The following is a 16,420-nucleotide window of genomic DNA, read 5'->3' on the forward strand; positions in this document are numbered from 1 at the left end:
GAATGTAATTCTGCTTTGAACGATGCTGCTTCTTGCGACCGACTGGTATGCATTTCACGAGTGGCTTGCAGAGTATTGATGTAGATGAATAAGCTTTCAAAGTCTTGATTACAAGAGCATTCCTCCTTGCAAATGCTAAAAATACAACAGTCGTCACGCAAATCTTCTCACGTTTTATTAAGAGGTACAACAAACAGTACATTTTAGCAGAAGTCAATGAACATTTTGATCCCCTCCGTTAAATTCGAGAGTACGAAAATAAGATGGGACCAAAAGTAATGTAGAATATGAGCAATATTCTTGAAATGCATTTAAAGCTTGCCGTTCACACACGGATTCGGAAGTAGCAACAACTTACGTGTTGGATGGCGTCTGAAATCTTGGTTGTGGTGACAGACTGATCTGTAGCGCAGCTGGAGGTCTAGGTTACGTTGAAGGCGACTGTTTGCTTGCGAGTTGACGAAGCCAACGATTGTCGACGCAGAAAATCCTATTTGGTAACAAATTGGCTGGTAGTGAATCCTAATTTTTACGTCCCTGCAGTACTGAAAAATGCAAGCGGGGACAGGGGGGTCTAATGCGTATACTTTACCCAAATAGATATTAGTTCACAGAGTACCATGCGACGAAATCAGCTTCTGTTTCATATGAAACAAAAACAAATATGAAGTTTTGTACCCCACCCAGTATTACGGATGAGCGCGAAAACTAAGCAGAATGAGAACAACACATTTTCAATGCAATTCAAAAAGTGCAGTACACGAAAGAAGGTCGTTAGTGATGACGAAGATGGTGCCATTATGCTGCCAGCAACTTATATCTCTTAGGGATCACGAGAAAAACATGAAAGGCATACAGACGGTCATTTTTCCCTCGCTCACTGCGCGAATGGAGTAGAAAAGAAAACTGATAATATTTCCGGAATTGTGCCACTGTCTGGTAGAAGAGCGGCTGTGCTAACAGTTAACACCACAGACTTAATTTCGACTTGTAACAGCCACACGGTCTAAATAGCAATATTGGCTTTTGCACTTTACCACCAGACCACAAGACCCACACTATAACGTAAATGAAAAATAATATCGTCTAGTACTTGTATTTCGCAAAGCAAAAATACAGATTATCGCTCCATGTTTTCCCAAATTCGAAGTTCACTGCCAGGCCACTCGGAGTGCTACTGTCGATTTCCGTTTCCGTATCGTAACCTAAAGACCATGGCACAATTCCGAAAATCTGTATGCCTTTTATGTTATTCTCGTGATCCCTAAGAGAGATATAAGTGGCTGGCAGCACAATGGCACTATCTTCATCGAATATAAAACTTAAACAACAGGTTGTCACGAGACCTTCGTGGTCTTTTTTTTTTTTTTTTTCAAGGATTCTCATTTATAGCTCCCCAAGTATCCCCGTTACACTTTCGTATGGGCTATGCCTATCTGTTACGATCCTGGCAGCTCATCTCTGATTTCGTCCGATATCTGTGTTCATACCTGCTTCATAAGGACTCCAAACACTGGAACAGTACTTACAAATGTCTCGTAAGCGATTTGAATTACAGATGCATCACACTTTCCCAGAACCCTTGCAACAAATCTATATCTTCCATTCGCCTCCCCTCATAATGATTTTACGTGATTGTTGCATTTTGCACCGCTACATGATATTAGCCCCAAATACTTATACGATATGAATTGCTCAAGACGTTGAACGCTAATCTTGCAATCAGATATTATACGGTTGTTTCTCTTCGCAATAGACATCTAAACGCCCTCAACTGACACTTTTGGAAAAAGTCCCCAATTTCTGCTTCCTATAGGAAGTTTCTCAGCGCCACTACGCTCACTGAACTTCCTCATACTCTAGCTTCAGTTTAAAGAAAAAAAGGTGCCAATAATAGTTTACATATGCGGTCAGGTACCTAACATATCAAAAAACTTTTCCCTCATTAAACGTATTTCAGATCTCTTCATCTAGATGCATTGTGGCCAGGGACTCTTGAAACAAAGACGAACACACTTTTGCAACTCCATTAATTACCGAGATACAGCCATCAATTTTGTTACATTAAAACTTGATTTTTCACGCAATAATGGCATATTTGTATATCGGTGGATTTTCATTCATCTCAATCTCTCTTTTTGTGTTATTCATTAGAGTGATCTTTTATTCATGAGTGTGCTTATGCCATTCAGCGTAGTCTCAGAAGTGTGTTTACACTTCGCGGCGTGTGGTTGCAGCTAAAAAAAATGGTTCAAATGGCTCTGAGCACTATGGGACTTAACATCTGTGGTCATCAGTCCCCTAGAACTTAGAACTAGTTAAACCTAACTAACCTAAGGACATCACACACATCCATGCGCGAGGCAGGATTCGAACCTGCGACTGTAGCGGTCGCGCGGCTCCAGACTGTAGCGCCTAGAACCGCTCGGCCACCTCGGCCGGCGTGCTTGCAGCTGTAGCGGTTCTTAGATTAAGTTTTGACATAGTTGTTTGTGCACTGTTATTCATTCATTAAATTTTGTATTTTAAATGGTGTGTCGTGCTGTTTCTGGCGAAATAACGGTTTAATAAACTTTGGGAAACTTTCGCCCGCTGTGTATTTTAGTTGTTTGTGTGTTGAAGTCATTTGTTAAATTTTGTACAGTAGTTTCTAGCTGTACAGTAGTTTCCAGGGATATATTTCAGTAAAATTTTCGTTCACTGTGATTAATTTCGTTGAGAGTTCCAGTGGTCGCTTGAATTATTCGTTTTAAATACGAAATTGTGTGAAGTTGTTATGGTATTGGTATTAATTGTGGTTTAGTAGTATTAATAAAAGTAGTTGCTTTCTTAGTAGAGAGCGAAACTCGAGGTCACTATTGTGAGTTCTTTAAATAGTTCTACTGTTGTAATTCAACTTAAGTAACGTAGATGTTTAGTCTTTTTAGTAACTGTTATAATTTAACATGAGTGAGAAGTGTGGACCTTGTCGTAGGTTTGTGAGTCTGGGTTACGGTATGAGATTTGTTCAAAGTATTTTCACTGGGGGGGGGGGGGGGATGCTGCGGGGAAGCCAGTGGGTATTCTAGCGAGATCGTCTCCCGGAAAAGCAGAATTTGTAGCACAAATAAGTTGATAGATCTGTGCCCTTTAGGTGCAGTTACAAGACGCAAAGGGGGGGGGGGAGAACTAGATAGGTTGAGGAGGGCGCTAGGGAATGGGAACTGACAGTTGGTAAGAATGCAGCTAGGAGGAGGAGATATTCAGACAGTTGTACTTCGCGTACTGATTTGATTAACTATCGGAGTTGTGTGAGAGGGGTCTCTAGCTGTAGGTGTAGGAAGCATGCAGCAGTCCTCAGCAGTTAGAGAGCCTCAGTCAATTGCAAAGTATAACAGAAAGAGGAAGGTTCTGCTGTTAGGTAGTTCGCGTAATGGAGAAGTGGGCCAGCAGTAGCCGTAATTGCTGGGGAGCGAGTACCAGGTCACTAGCATTGTGATGTCTACTGCATTGTTGTCTCAAGCGACTGTTAACATAGGGGAGCGATGTAGGAATTTTACGAAAGAGGACCAGGTAGTGATTGTGGGTGGAGCTGGGAATAGTCTTGATAGGGACGGGGTGCATGATGTAGGTGGTGACCTGGTAAAGATAGCTACTCAGACTGGTGGCACTAACGTGCATTTCGTGCAACTGTTTAACGTCACGTTCGGTCTCATCTTAACGCTACTGTTAGGTGTGTTAATGACGACGGAGGGCACGGCTCACATTGCAGTGGTGCCAGTTGAGTCTACCAACAGATCGGGTTTCACTAGACATGGCCTGCACCTCAACAGGTATGGGTAGTCTGGCAAAGCTTATAGGCGACAGTGTAGTGGGCGGTGGTGGGATCATTCATGGGAAAATTCCTGTAGCAGCTGGTGTTAGATCTCCAACTGTTTTAGATTGAAGTGAGCTGATAGATATCCCTGCTTAAAGGAAGTCCCACTAAGAAAGTAACCACCTTCAGAGTTGGTCAGGTACCTTGTAGTGAAGGAATTAGCATATTTCATCCAAATACAAAAGGAATTAGAGGTAAAGTTAGTGAGCTGCTTATAGATGTTGACTCTGACATTATTGGTATATCGGAGCACCACTTAAATATTTGTAATTTGACAATTCAGAGGCTTCCTTTACCAGGATACAAATCAGCCGGCTGTTTTTCTAGGAATTCTTTGCGGAGTGGGGTCTCACGGGGAGCATGCCAGAGATAAGTCCCTGCAGTCGCACTATCCTCTGTGTCCCCGATGACTCAGTCGGATAGAGCGTCTGCCATGTAAGCAGGAGATCCCGGGTTCGAGTCCCGACCCGGGCACACATGTTCAACTGTCTCCGTTGATATTTATCAACGCCTGTAAGCAGCTAAAAGGTCTGGATTTCACTGTAATTTCATTGCTCGAGAGCTACAAGATCACCAATGGAATCGGTTCTTTCGGACATGTTCGAAAGAACAGATACCATCTTCATACATATAACTGTATATGGCGGGCCACTTGAATAAGCGCGCGCAACGGCCTCATTGGCTAACTGCAATGATAACTGCACCGAAAACGGCGCAACGTAGAGAATATTTTTCTTAACAGTTATTTCTCACCACAACCTATCCTGCAATACTCTTAAAAGGCTTTCAGACTCTTTCTGACCAACCTGTACATAAATGCATAAAAGCCACCCAAGAAGAAACCAGACTACGTAGAGCAGAAGTGAGTTATACCTGATAAATCCAGCCTACTCGTCAAATACGGAGTGTCTAGGAAACGTGCTTTCTCGGATCGCTAGACAACATTCAAACAAATCGTATTAATGAGTTTTATTACAAATGGAAAAGATTACAATACCTAACATTGTGATTACACAGATGTTTCGCAAGCAAAGTCGACCTACGAAATAAACAAGCTTCTTCAGTCTAAACGGTTGCTATACAAGTGCCTAATCATGACGCTGCTATTTGACTGAAGTGGGCCGCGACCGGTCTGGCGCGGCGCTTATGTCCCCTTCCATAGGGACTGCTGCTGACGCGTTGTCGTCCTGGAGAGAGGTTGGTCAGCGTGCGATTGGATGACCTCTTCTCACAGCCTTCTCTGTTCTGTCGTTCCTGACTGGCGTGCCGGCGCTTGTCTTTACGCCGTAACCATACCAACAAAAGAAGTGGCACTTTACAACTTCTTCACCCTTTGGGACTGCCCATAAGTCTAAGTACCAGTACTTACGAAAACCTCACATGGCCAGTAAAATAACATTCGGACTGAAATGCCAAATTGGTCTCACAGAAGTGGAAGAGTCCGTGTGAGTCGATATTCGTTTATTGATCCTTATAATTAAGACAGGCAACGGCCTTGCCGCGGTGAATACACCGGTTCCCGTGAGATCACCGAAGTTAAGCGCTGTCGGGCGTGGTCGGCACTTGGATGGGTGACCATCCAGGCCACCATGCGCTGTTGCCATTTTTCGGGTTGCACTCAGCCTCGTGATGCCAATTGAGGAGCTACTCAACTGATTAGTAGCAGCTTCGGTCAAGAATACCATCATAACGACCAGGAGACCGGTGTGCTGACCCCACGCCCCTCTTATCCGCATCCTCCACTGAGGATGACACGGCGGTCGGATGGTCCCGGCAGGCCACTCGAGGCCTGTGACGGAGTGCTTTTTATAATTAAGGCAGTAAACTGCGTTTATTATAATGGTAAAGAGCATTAATAGTACAGAAATTGTGAGAAACCGGTCTACGGCTTACAATTTTCTAGTTAAGTAAAACCAACTTCTCTGGAATTCAAAAAATTGATTAAAACAATAATTTAAAGGAAAACTATTTCTTCCGTTTTTCCCATAACTAAACAGCAATTAATTTGCTTGCCGCATAATTAGTATTTCACACAAAAGCTACACAGTCAAAGAAGACACAATGTAAGATATTCCGCAAACCATTCTCACTTAATCTTCGTTGATCCATTATGGATCGTGGGACGACGGCTGGCATGAACTTCTTGATGCTATAATTTACGAGCAGCCGGATGTATTGTAGAAATTTATTTTATTTTATGAACTTCTATGTGCTGCCAGTTTCGGCATTATATTGATGCCTTCTTCAGGCCCCACTCGTCATAGTCGTGAAACCGCTATACACGGAAGGATCCGTGAATCAATTCGTCCTGCAACAGCTCTTGGTGGCCAGGCGACACAGACTGGGGCGGTTTTTCTCATTTAAGCACAATTGTGTAGAACTAACGAGTTCAGTGGTAACCCCACTTCTGACGTATCCGAGCAGAAGTGGAACTAATAACAAGCACCGTCAGTGGCAAGAGTTAACATGTGTACAGCTTGATCTACAGCATATATCAGGGTGGCCGACCTTCCACATCGGTGAAATACTCCGGTGCATTCCCGACGCGAGCAATCCCAGCTCATCGAACGCCGCCTTACAGATTCCACACAGAAGACGTAGCGGGCCACCATCTTATCGCTGGCCACTGATGTAACACCACCGCATTCCAATCTCTGTCTTCTTCTACAGCTTTTACCCTCTACAGCTCCGTCTAGTACCATGGAAATTATTCCCTGGTGTCTTTACAGATTTCCTATCATCCTCTCCTTTGTTTTTGTCAGTGTTTCCTTTCCTCATCGATTCTGCGGAGTACCTCCTCATTTCTTACCTTATCAGCCCACATAATTCTCAACATTCTTCTGTAGCACCACATCTCTGTTCCAGTTTTCCCACAGCCCATGTTTTACTACCATATAATGCTGTGCCCCAAATGTGCACTCTCAGAAATTTATTCTTCAAATTAAGGCCTGTGTGTCATACTAGTAACTTCCCTTGGCCAGTAGTACTCTTTTTCCCTGCTTTTGATGTCCTCCTTGCTCCGTCCGTCATGGGTTATTTTGCTACCTAGGTAGGAGAATTCTCCTACCTAGGTAGGAGAATTAACTTCAGCTACTTCGTGATCACCAGTTCTCATGTTAAGTTTCTCGCTGTTCTTATTTCTGCTACTTGTTATTACTTTCGTCTTTTTTCGATTTACTCTCAGTTCATATTCTGTGTTCATTAGATTGTTCATTCCATTCTGCACACTCTAAAGCACTCCGTCTTCAGGCCACGAGTGGCCTACCGGGACCATCCGACCGCCGTGTCATCCTCAGATGAGGATGCGGATAGGAGGGCCGTGGGGTCAGCACACCACTCTCCCGGTCGTTATGATGGTATTCTCGACCGAAGCCGCTACTATTCGGCCCAGTAGCTCCTCAATTGGCATCAAGAGGCTGAGTGCACCCCGAAAAATGGCAACAGTGCATGGCGGCCTGGATAGTCACAAATCCAAGTGCCGACAGCCCCCAACTTCGGTGATCTCACGGGAACCGGTGTATCCACCGCGGCAAGGCCGTTGCCTCATTCCATTCTGCACATGCTGTAATTCTTATCACTTTCACTGAGGACAGTGATGTTATCAGCGAATCGTATCATTGATGTCATTTCACTTTGAATTTTAACACCACTCTTGAAACTTTCTTTTATTTCCGTCACTGATTCTTCGATGTATCGATTGAACAAGAGGGATGAAAGACTACATCTCTGCCTTACATACTTTTTAATCCGAGCCCTTTGTTCTTAGTCTTCCACTCTTATTGTTCCCTCTTGCTTCTTGTACATATTGTACATTACCCATCATTCCCATAGAATATCTCTACTTTTCTCAGAATTCGAACATCTCGCACCATTTTACATTGTCGAATGCTATTTCTATGGACGTATCTTGATTTTTCTTCAGTCTTGCTTCCATTATCAACCGGAACGTCAGAGCTGCTTCTCTGATGCCTTTAACTTTTCTACAGCCAAAATGATCGTCATTTAACTGATCCTCAATTTCCTTTTCCATTCTTCTGTATGTTATAGATCGCATTCAGCGCATTTATGAAAAGTCCCCTATTCTTAAAGGAGGTAACTCTATAAAGAAAACTTAACATATGAGTTATTCTACGTTACAATTGTGATCTGTTTGTTGATACTGTGCAACGTGTGCAATGTGGTTACCTCTCATTCTCACACATCCTTCAGCCATCCTTCTCAATGACTCACAAACTCCTGCAAATACATCTGACTCTCACGGGTTTGGGAACATGTACGGGACACATGACCCTACGACGTGTGGATGTAATCGACTAATGAGGAGTGCACGAACCTCTTTAAACATCATCATAACCAGTAATCTAAGTGATTGAGGCTTCGCTACTGGACCTCGCTTATTAAGCGTCTGTATTAACTAATGTGTAGCCAACGGCCTTGCCGCAGTCGTAACACCGGTTCCCGTCAGATCACCGAAGTTACGTGCTGTCGGGCTGGGCTATCACTTGGATGGGTGGCCATCCGGTCTGCCGAGCGCTGTTAGCGAGAGGAGTGCACTCAGCCCTTGTGGGGCAAACTGAGGAGCTACTTGAGTGAGAAGTAGCGGCTCCGGTCTCGTAAACTGACATTGGCCCGGGAGAGTGGTGTGCTGATCTCCACATCCGCATCCACTGACGCATGTGAGCTAAGGATGACACGGCGGCCTGTCGGTACCGTTGAGCCTTCTAGCCTGTTCGGGCGGCGTTAAGTTTATAGAAAATAGGGTAGTGCCCCACTGGCAATAACCACATCAGTTTTCTTTAGCAGAGACATAGGTGGTAAACAGCACCTGTCATTTGTTTCTAAAGTTATAGCGCCAGGCACCTGTGGCCCACAGTTCCTGTTCACATATAGATAGTAAAGCCAGCATCATTTGTATTTACCCGCACGTGATTAATGTGGCACATTACTATCCGATTTTTTATGAATCCCGTCACATCCCTAAATAAATTGCACGCTGTGAAATGCGGATCTTCAGCCCCGTCTTAGAATCTAGTCTGGCCTGAGAGCTTGCACATGAACGACGTAAGTGTACGTGCAGTGCGCAGAAGTGTATTTCAGGCCTTTAGGTGCTCCTGTACGCCGTACACTTGGTTCGGGATCATCGTTCTCTCATCGCTATTCTAGTTCTTCAGTACAGGGCGCGCGGACCGTGAAAGTTCTACCGCAATCCTTTGTGCTCCTCACGAATGTTCCCTTGGCCACAGGTCGCTGGAACAACCTGCTAAATGTATTTTAAAATGGGCTGCGACACTGAGGATGCCGTTCGATATTTATAACACACGACTATCGATTAACGTCGTTGACTAAACCTCAACAAAATACAACGTCTACCATGTCGCACGCGGAATAATTTCTCTGTTTACATTCTTCATACTCCACAGTATCACTAACGTTGTTCTGATGCCAATACAATCTCACACCAACACGTTCAGTATGGGTGATGTAGGAGACAGTTGTAAACACTATGTTTCACCACAGTCAAAGGTAAACACAAACGGTAATAAATGATGAGCGAACATCACAGAAAGGCAGCCTTCACCACAGAGCTCCCGCTGTTGTTGACACTTGTAAGGTATTTGTAAATGTGCTTCTTATGTACCTGTGTGTACACAGTGTTTAACGTTGATACTTGTATCGGAGTCCTTTTAATGGTGTGGTGAAGAGGAATTGAAATCTCTAAAAAAAAAAATGGTTAAAATGGCTCTGAGCACTATGGGACTCAACTGCTGAGGTCATAAGTCCCCTAGAACTTAGAACTACTTAAACCTTACTAACCTAAGGACAACACACACATCCATGCCCGAGACAGGATTCGAACCTGCGACCGTAGCGGTCGCGCGGTTCCAGACTGTAGCGCCAGAACCGCTCGGCCACCAGCGGCCGGCAAATCTCTAAAAAAGACAATGACAGAAGTTGGAGGGAAAAACATAGGTAATTGCGAAGAAACCATAGATAACAGGTGAAATATTTGAATTGATTGAAGGAAGAAGCAATTACGAAACCGTTCAGAGATATTTAGGGATACGGAAATATAAACTTAGGAATGAAGTAAATAGAAAGTGCAGGGAAGCTAAGGCGAAGTGCTGCACGAAAAGTGTGAAGAAATCTAAAAAGAAATGATTCTCGGAAGGAATGACAGCATGTAAAAAAGTCAAAATAACCTTCGGTGAAATTAAAAGCGAGGGTGGTAACATTAAGAGTGCAATATTAATTCCAATTTCCATTATTAAGAGCAGAGAAAAGAGCGCATAGGTGCAAAGAGTACAAGAGCGGATAGGTGGAAACAGTACATTGAAGGCGTCTCTGATGACGTAATAGAAAAAGAAACAGAAATCAGTATAGAAGAGATAGGGGATACAGAATTAGACCCAGAATTGAAAAGAGCTTTGTAAGAAGGGTTAGATAACATTCCATCAGCATTTCTGAAATAACTTGGGAAGGTAGCATCAAAACGACGATTCACGTTGGTGTAGAATGTATGAGCCTTTGGGAAAAACATCATCCACACAATATCGAATATTGCAAGAGCCGACAAGTGCGAGAATAATCGCACAGTCAGCTTAACAGCTGATGCGTCGAAGTTGTTGGCAGTAATAATACACAGAAGAATGGAAAAGATAACTGAAGATTGAAACACGTATGTAACATAGCAGCGATGGCGAGGCATTGTAGCATCTGTGACCAGAGAGTATGCGCTTGACCGCGCGAGTGTTGCGAGCGGTTCTCAGTCAGTAGCAGTCAGTAGTCGTTGCGAGTCTGTAGCTCTGTCTAGTTGAGAGCAGTACTCAGTCTGTAGTCGTCATGCAGAGCGGTCGGTCAGTAGTAGCAGCCCAGTGCGGTTGTGTGATGTAGGCGGTCGGCAACACTGGTCAAGATGAGGAATAAGGTATACTGTTAATTAATATAATCATTAGATAATGAAAAATTTTATTTATTGTAATTATTCTCCAACAAGTCTCCCAATAATAATTTTTTATTTCAAAAGCATTTTCTCAAAAATTTAATTTTTTATTGAACTCAAGATTTCGTTGCACTTCCCATTTCATTCCACTTCTTTTGAAGAAAAATTCCAGTAAAATCACAAAAAAAAGAGAATATTATTATTTGCAATGCAGTTCCTCCAAGCGGTGCGCAACAACAACAGCAGATATGTGACATTGATTTATTCTGAGGTAAGACTTTAATTCTGATTGTTTTACACAGGGCCAAAGACCGATATTTCGGTTTAATTGAATTTTCTTGTCACTGAATGGACTTTAATTTTTTGAAGGATTTATATTTGAGTCAGATTGCGTATTTCACATTTTTGTTGCCATTGTCAGTACATTTCATTGTGGGCAGGTTACGCTTAGAGCAATGTCCATCAGCATTTCTAATTAGCATCGTCCTTTCTTTAAAAATTTTGTGGGGAGGTTACACTTGGCTCCCCATTTCTATTAAGTATTGTCAATTTTCTTTCTTTTAAAATTACGGTGGGGAGGTTACACTTGGCGACACCCAGTCCAGGATCGTATTTCGTTGAGAGTCTTTTGAACAACAGTCAGATATCTGCTCTTGTTTGCTTAGATATAATTAGGATTTAGCGCAACGCTGTTAATAATATTGTGACTTTCTCTCTACAGGTCAACGGCAGTTTGTTGCTTTGTTGTATTTGTGTGTTGTTTTTGCACTGTGTTGATTTGTTTTGTGAAAAATTTTGACTATTGTAAAAATGCCGCGAAAGACTGTGAATAGTGTATCGCGAAGTATTGTGAATGAAATTACCGACTTAAACAACGTGACCGATAGTAATTGTGATACGCAACGTAATGATGACAATCCTGCGTTCACTAACAATCAGTGCATTCCAACCACTAATGATGACTTTCACCTTAATGATGAACAAACGAACTCAATTGCCTCGTCTGTTAACTTGACGACAATTGATGACGCAGAATGCTCTATTGTAATGAGCGCTGCAGAGCTTAACACACCCGATTTGGAAAACCCAAGTAACGAACAGACAAATTTGTCTAATGAATATGAACAGATCACACAAAGTAGGACGGATTTATTTAATTCCGAAATAGTGAGTGACAGTGTACATCGGACTGATAATCCTTTTTGTAAGTTGCAAAATGACCAAATGGTCACACAAAGTGCGACAACTGCAGGTACATCATTAAACAGTACTGAGAATAGAAATGCTAATTTTGGTTCGGATCAAATTATGACACTATTGTTGCAACGAATTAACCAAATAATGGAAAACCAAGACAACAGTAGTAAAGATATCAAACAACAGAGTGAAAATTTCAAACAACTTAGGGAAGATAACAGACAGCTTAGTGAACAAATTAGAGACGTTGCCGCGCAGTGCCATGACACTAAGGAACAGTTGCGCGTGGAAATTGAGGCTTGTTCACAAAAAAATAGCGAAGAAATAAAGTCGATTGCGCAAGAATTAAGGGAAATGCAAACAGCCGCAACAAATACACTCAGAGACGAAATTAGCGGAGTCGCCAAACAGTGCTCTGAAAAAGCTACACAATTACGGGACGAGTTTAGAGCAATGACGGTAGAACTTTCGCGCACTATGGACGCAAAGATAGACGCGAAATTCGAACAGCAGAACACTCAGATTAACGAGCGCTTTAATCAGCACATACAGAACAGTGATACGCGTTTCCGCAGATTTATTCAAGATCAAAACAAAGTAAAACGACAAGTCATGGAAACAATCAGTGCACAGAGACAAGAGGACAAACGTAAAATATTCGCGAAAGCGAAGACGTATGTAGACAATAATATTACTACAGTGTCCGACAAAATTAATACCATAGAACAATTGAACGCGGAATTACGGGATGAAATTTCTGATCTTAAAGCAAAAACAGATACACACACAGTAAATATTCAAACAGTGACAGACAGATTCGAACAATTAGATCTAACACAGGATTGTGATGTTATCAAAGCTGATGTTAAAAAACTGAGCGAAACTACGCGCAAGTTGCAAAAACAGATTAATGCGTCTGATTCTAAAACCGATGATCAGGTTAAAATACTGACTGAAAAATGTGATGAATTGGCCAGTCGTATTGATGTTATCGAAAATACTAATGACAATAAATCAGACGATACTGCACCGGTTTCTTTTATCCAAACACCTGAATTTCAAAATTTACAGCAGACAATTAATGAAATCGATTCATCTAACAACACGTTACGTCGGAAGTTATCAAATTTACAACAAGAAGTAACAGAAATGAAAAACATTTCAGTTAATAACATATCACAACAGACGCCACTTTATGAACATGTGTCAGACTCACGCAGCGCGTATAATTTGGGTAATCTGCAGAGAGTACGGGACTTAGATTCCGAACAACCACAGTTCAATAGATACTCTTACGATCCTGAACCTGTTCCATCATGCAGAGATGATAACTTCGACTACAAACATTTTCTGTCAGTGAGAAAGTTTAAGGTTTTCAAAAACGATAGAACGCAGATTCACCCACTGGATTGGATTCAACAGTTTAGTTTTGCTCTTCCACCGACTTGGCCTGTAACACATAAACTTGAATTTATTTGCAGTTTTTTGGAAGGCGAACCGGCAACTCGTATGAGACCGATCGCGAGACAGTGTTACTCGGTAGAGGAATTTCAGAATGCTTTTCTGTCAGCGTACTGGTCGAAGACGACACAGCGCGGAATTAAAGATCAACTAATTAGTTTGCCAAACTATGAAAACTCAAATTTTCCCAGTGTAACGCAATTTTTTGAGCACATGGTACAACAAAACCAGTACCTAAGTGAACCGTACAGTGAATCCGCACTTATACAACTATGCATCTCTAAATTACCTCGGCCATTACGAGTGTCACTTCTAACGGGCCAGCAAAAAGAAAACATTTCAGCGTTCAGAGATCTTTTACAGCTCTTGGAAGTACAGCAATCCGATTATTCTTTTGTAAACAAAAACTTTTCTTATAATAACCAAGGTCAACAAAAGCACAGCAATTATGATCAGACACGTAATTTTAATAGGAAAGATAACAGACGTTTTAGGAACGACAATTACCAAAACTTTAATAACAGGCAAAATTCTAATTATCAATACCGTCAAAATTTTCAGCAACAGGAACAACACTTTAGTAACAATAGAGGTGTTTCACAACAACAACATCAAAACCAGCCGGTTAACATACCTAACCAACAATGGAATACACAAGGTCAACCAGGCTTTAATGTTTCGCCGCGTGGACGTATAGCCCCTGGTCCAACAAATAGTAACGTACGTCAGCAAGGAAACAACTACGTACAAAGAAGACAGTATTTCAATTCCTATCGTAATGCACCGTATAGGAATGACTATTACGACAGACGTAAAAATAATGAGGACAATTTTCAGCGAACATCTAACAACAGTCGGTCATACCAACAGCAAAATCATACGCAAGAGCATATTCTCATGAATGAACCCGACAGTAGGTACCATCCAGAGCGTAACACGCCTGGAAGAAGTAATAGGACAGTTCAAATAGTCGAAATGCCACAGAATCCTCCTAATAATAATAACACGTCAGATAGAATCTGACTAAATACTGCACAGGACGCATCTTCTAATAACACAAGCACTACCTTAGACACGCAAAATGTTGTTCACGAAAATGTAATTACTTTTGACGACATCAGAGACACTCTTTTACAGGAAAGACCAGTTATTCAGAAAACCATTTCACATCCTGTTATCGAAATTAAAATTGGTTCATCGAAATTCTCAGCAGTAATCGATTCCGGATCACCTATATCAGTAATTAATGAGGAGACTTTCAACGAGTGCAACAAAGAGAATACTTATCCGACGTTACCTTTGGGCAAAACAAAAGTGAAAGGAGCAGTATCGAGTAAAGGTGTAGACGTTAAATTACAAACGCATTTATCATTTTGTATTGGAGGTCATACTTTTCACTCTAATTTTTGGATTGTGCCTTTATTGACAACAGACGTTATTTTAGGTACGAATTTTCTGGTACAACACGACGCAGTTATTGATTTTCAGAATTCTTGTTTAATGTTAAAGGATGAAAATGTACAACTTGCTTTAGAATTTCAGCACTCTTTATCTACGGAAGAACAAACAATTAACCGCACAGAGGTCATTTCCGCAACACGTAACTTAGACTTTAATCCCACATTGTTCACGGATACGTACGTACACAACTATAATACTCCAGACGAAGCTGACTTCGACGTAATGCAATTGATTTCTGATAAGGTTAAAGAAAGCAGTGCAACTACAGACGACGAACGAACGCAATTACACAAAATTCTTTTACAGCAAGCTCCAGTTTTTGACAACATTCCTGGTACTATGTCCGGCTTCATGTATGAATTTCAAGTCAAACCGCACGACACATTTAAAGCAAAGCATTATCCTATTCCATACATTCACAGAGAACAGGTTAAAAAAGAATTGCAGGATATGCTCGACCAAGGAATTATTGAACCAGCAGTTAGTCCGTACATAAACCCGCTACATATTGTTAAGAAAGATGGCTCACTTCGCCTTGTACTTGATTCACGTCACATTAAAGACATTATTATTAATGAAACAGATCGACCACAGACACTAGAGGAACTTTTACAGAAATTTCACGGTACAGCTATTTATTCCACATTAGATTTGAAATCGGGATTTTGGCAAATTCAACTTCATCCGAACTGCAGAAAATACACAGCTTTTCTCTGTTTCGGCGACTGTTATCAATTTTGCAAATTACCATTCGGCTTAACTATTTCCTCTGCAGCTTTTATTCGCGGTTTGAGCACTATACTTCCGACAGAACTTAAAGACAGAATTACGACGTATGTAGACGACATTCTTATCGCAGAAGCTAACTGGTATGAACACAATCTGATTCTTGAACAACTGCTGCAAACTTTTCATGCACAAGGACTTACAGTTAACCTCAGTAAATCGCATTTTGGCAAAACTTCCATAAAATTTCTTGGACACGTAATTTCAGCAGAAGGCATTGCGCCTGATCCAGAAAAACTTCAGGCTCTACGTGACATTAGTGTTCCTACGACGAAGAAGCAATTACGCAGTTTTTTGGGCTTAATTAACTTTTTTCGTAAATTTATTCATCACTCTGCTTTAGACACACCCAGATTATGCCAATTAACAGGTAAAAACAGTATTTGGTCTTGGGATAAGCAAGCACACTCTGAATTCATGAACCTGAAACATGCTCTGTTGAATGCTCCACTGTTATCGCACCCCGATCTTACTAGAAATTTTTCCATTGCTACCGACAGTTCCAACACCGCTTTAGGCGTACATATTTTCCAGGAAATAGAAGAAGATGGTTCAACAGTTATTAAAAACATCGCATTTGCAAGCCGCATTTTGTCACCTGCTGAGCGAAATTATTCTGTTACAGAACTTGAAACATTATGTGTTGTATGGGCTTTCACGAGATTTAGGCATTTTCTTTATGGCAGACACACCACCGTTTACACTGACCATAGAGCCAT

At 41.7% G+C, this 16,420-nt stretch overlaps 1 protein-coding gene and 1 pseudogene across 1 annotated transcript in view; both read left to right on the forward strand.

The window, feature by feature from the left end:
* Positions 1-16,420, forward strand: part of LOC126474771 (uncharacterized) — a 790,273-nt gene that overhangs the window by 61,443 nt on the left and 712,410 nt on the right. The window lies entirely within an intron of this gene.
* On the forward strand, positions 5,342-5,459 carry LOC126475944 (5S ribosomal RNA; annotated as a pseudogene).

This window comes from Schistocerca serialis, chromosome 4, assembly GCF_023864345.2.
Source record: "Schistocerca serialis cubense isolate TAMUIC-IGC-003099 chromosome 4, iqSchSeri2.2, whole genome shotgun sequence".
In the NCBI taxonomy this organism is placed as follows: Eukaryota; Metazoa; Arthropoda; class Insecta; order Orthoptera; family Acrididae; genus Schistocerca; species Schistocerca serialis.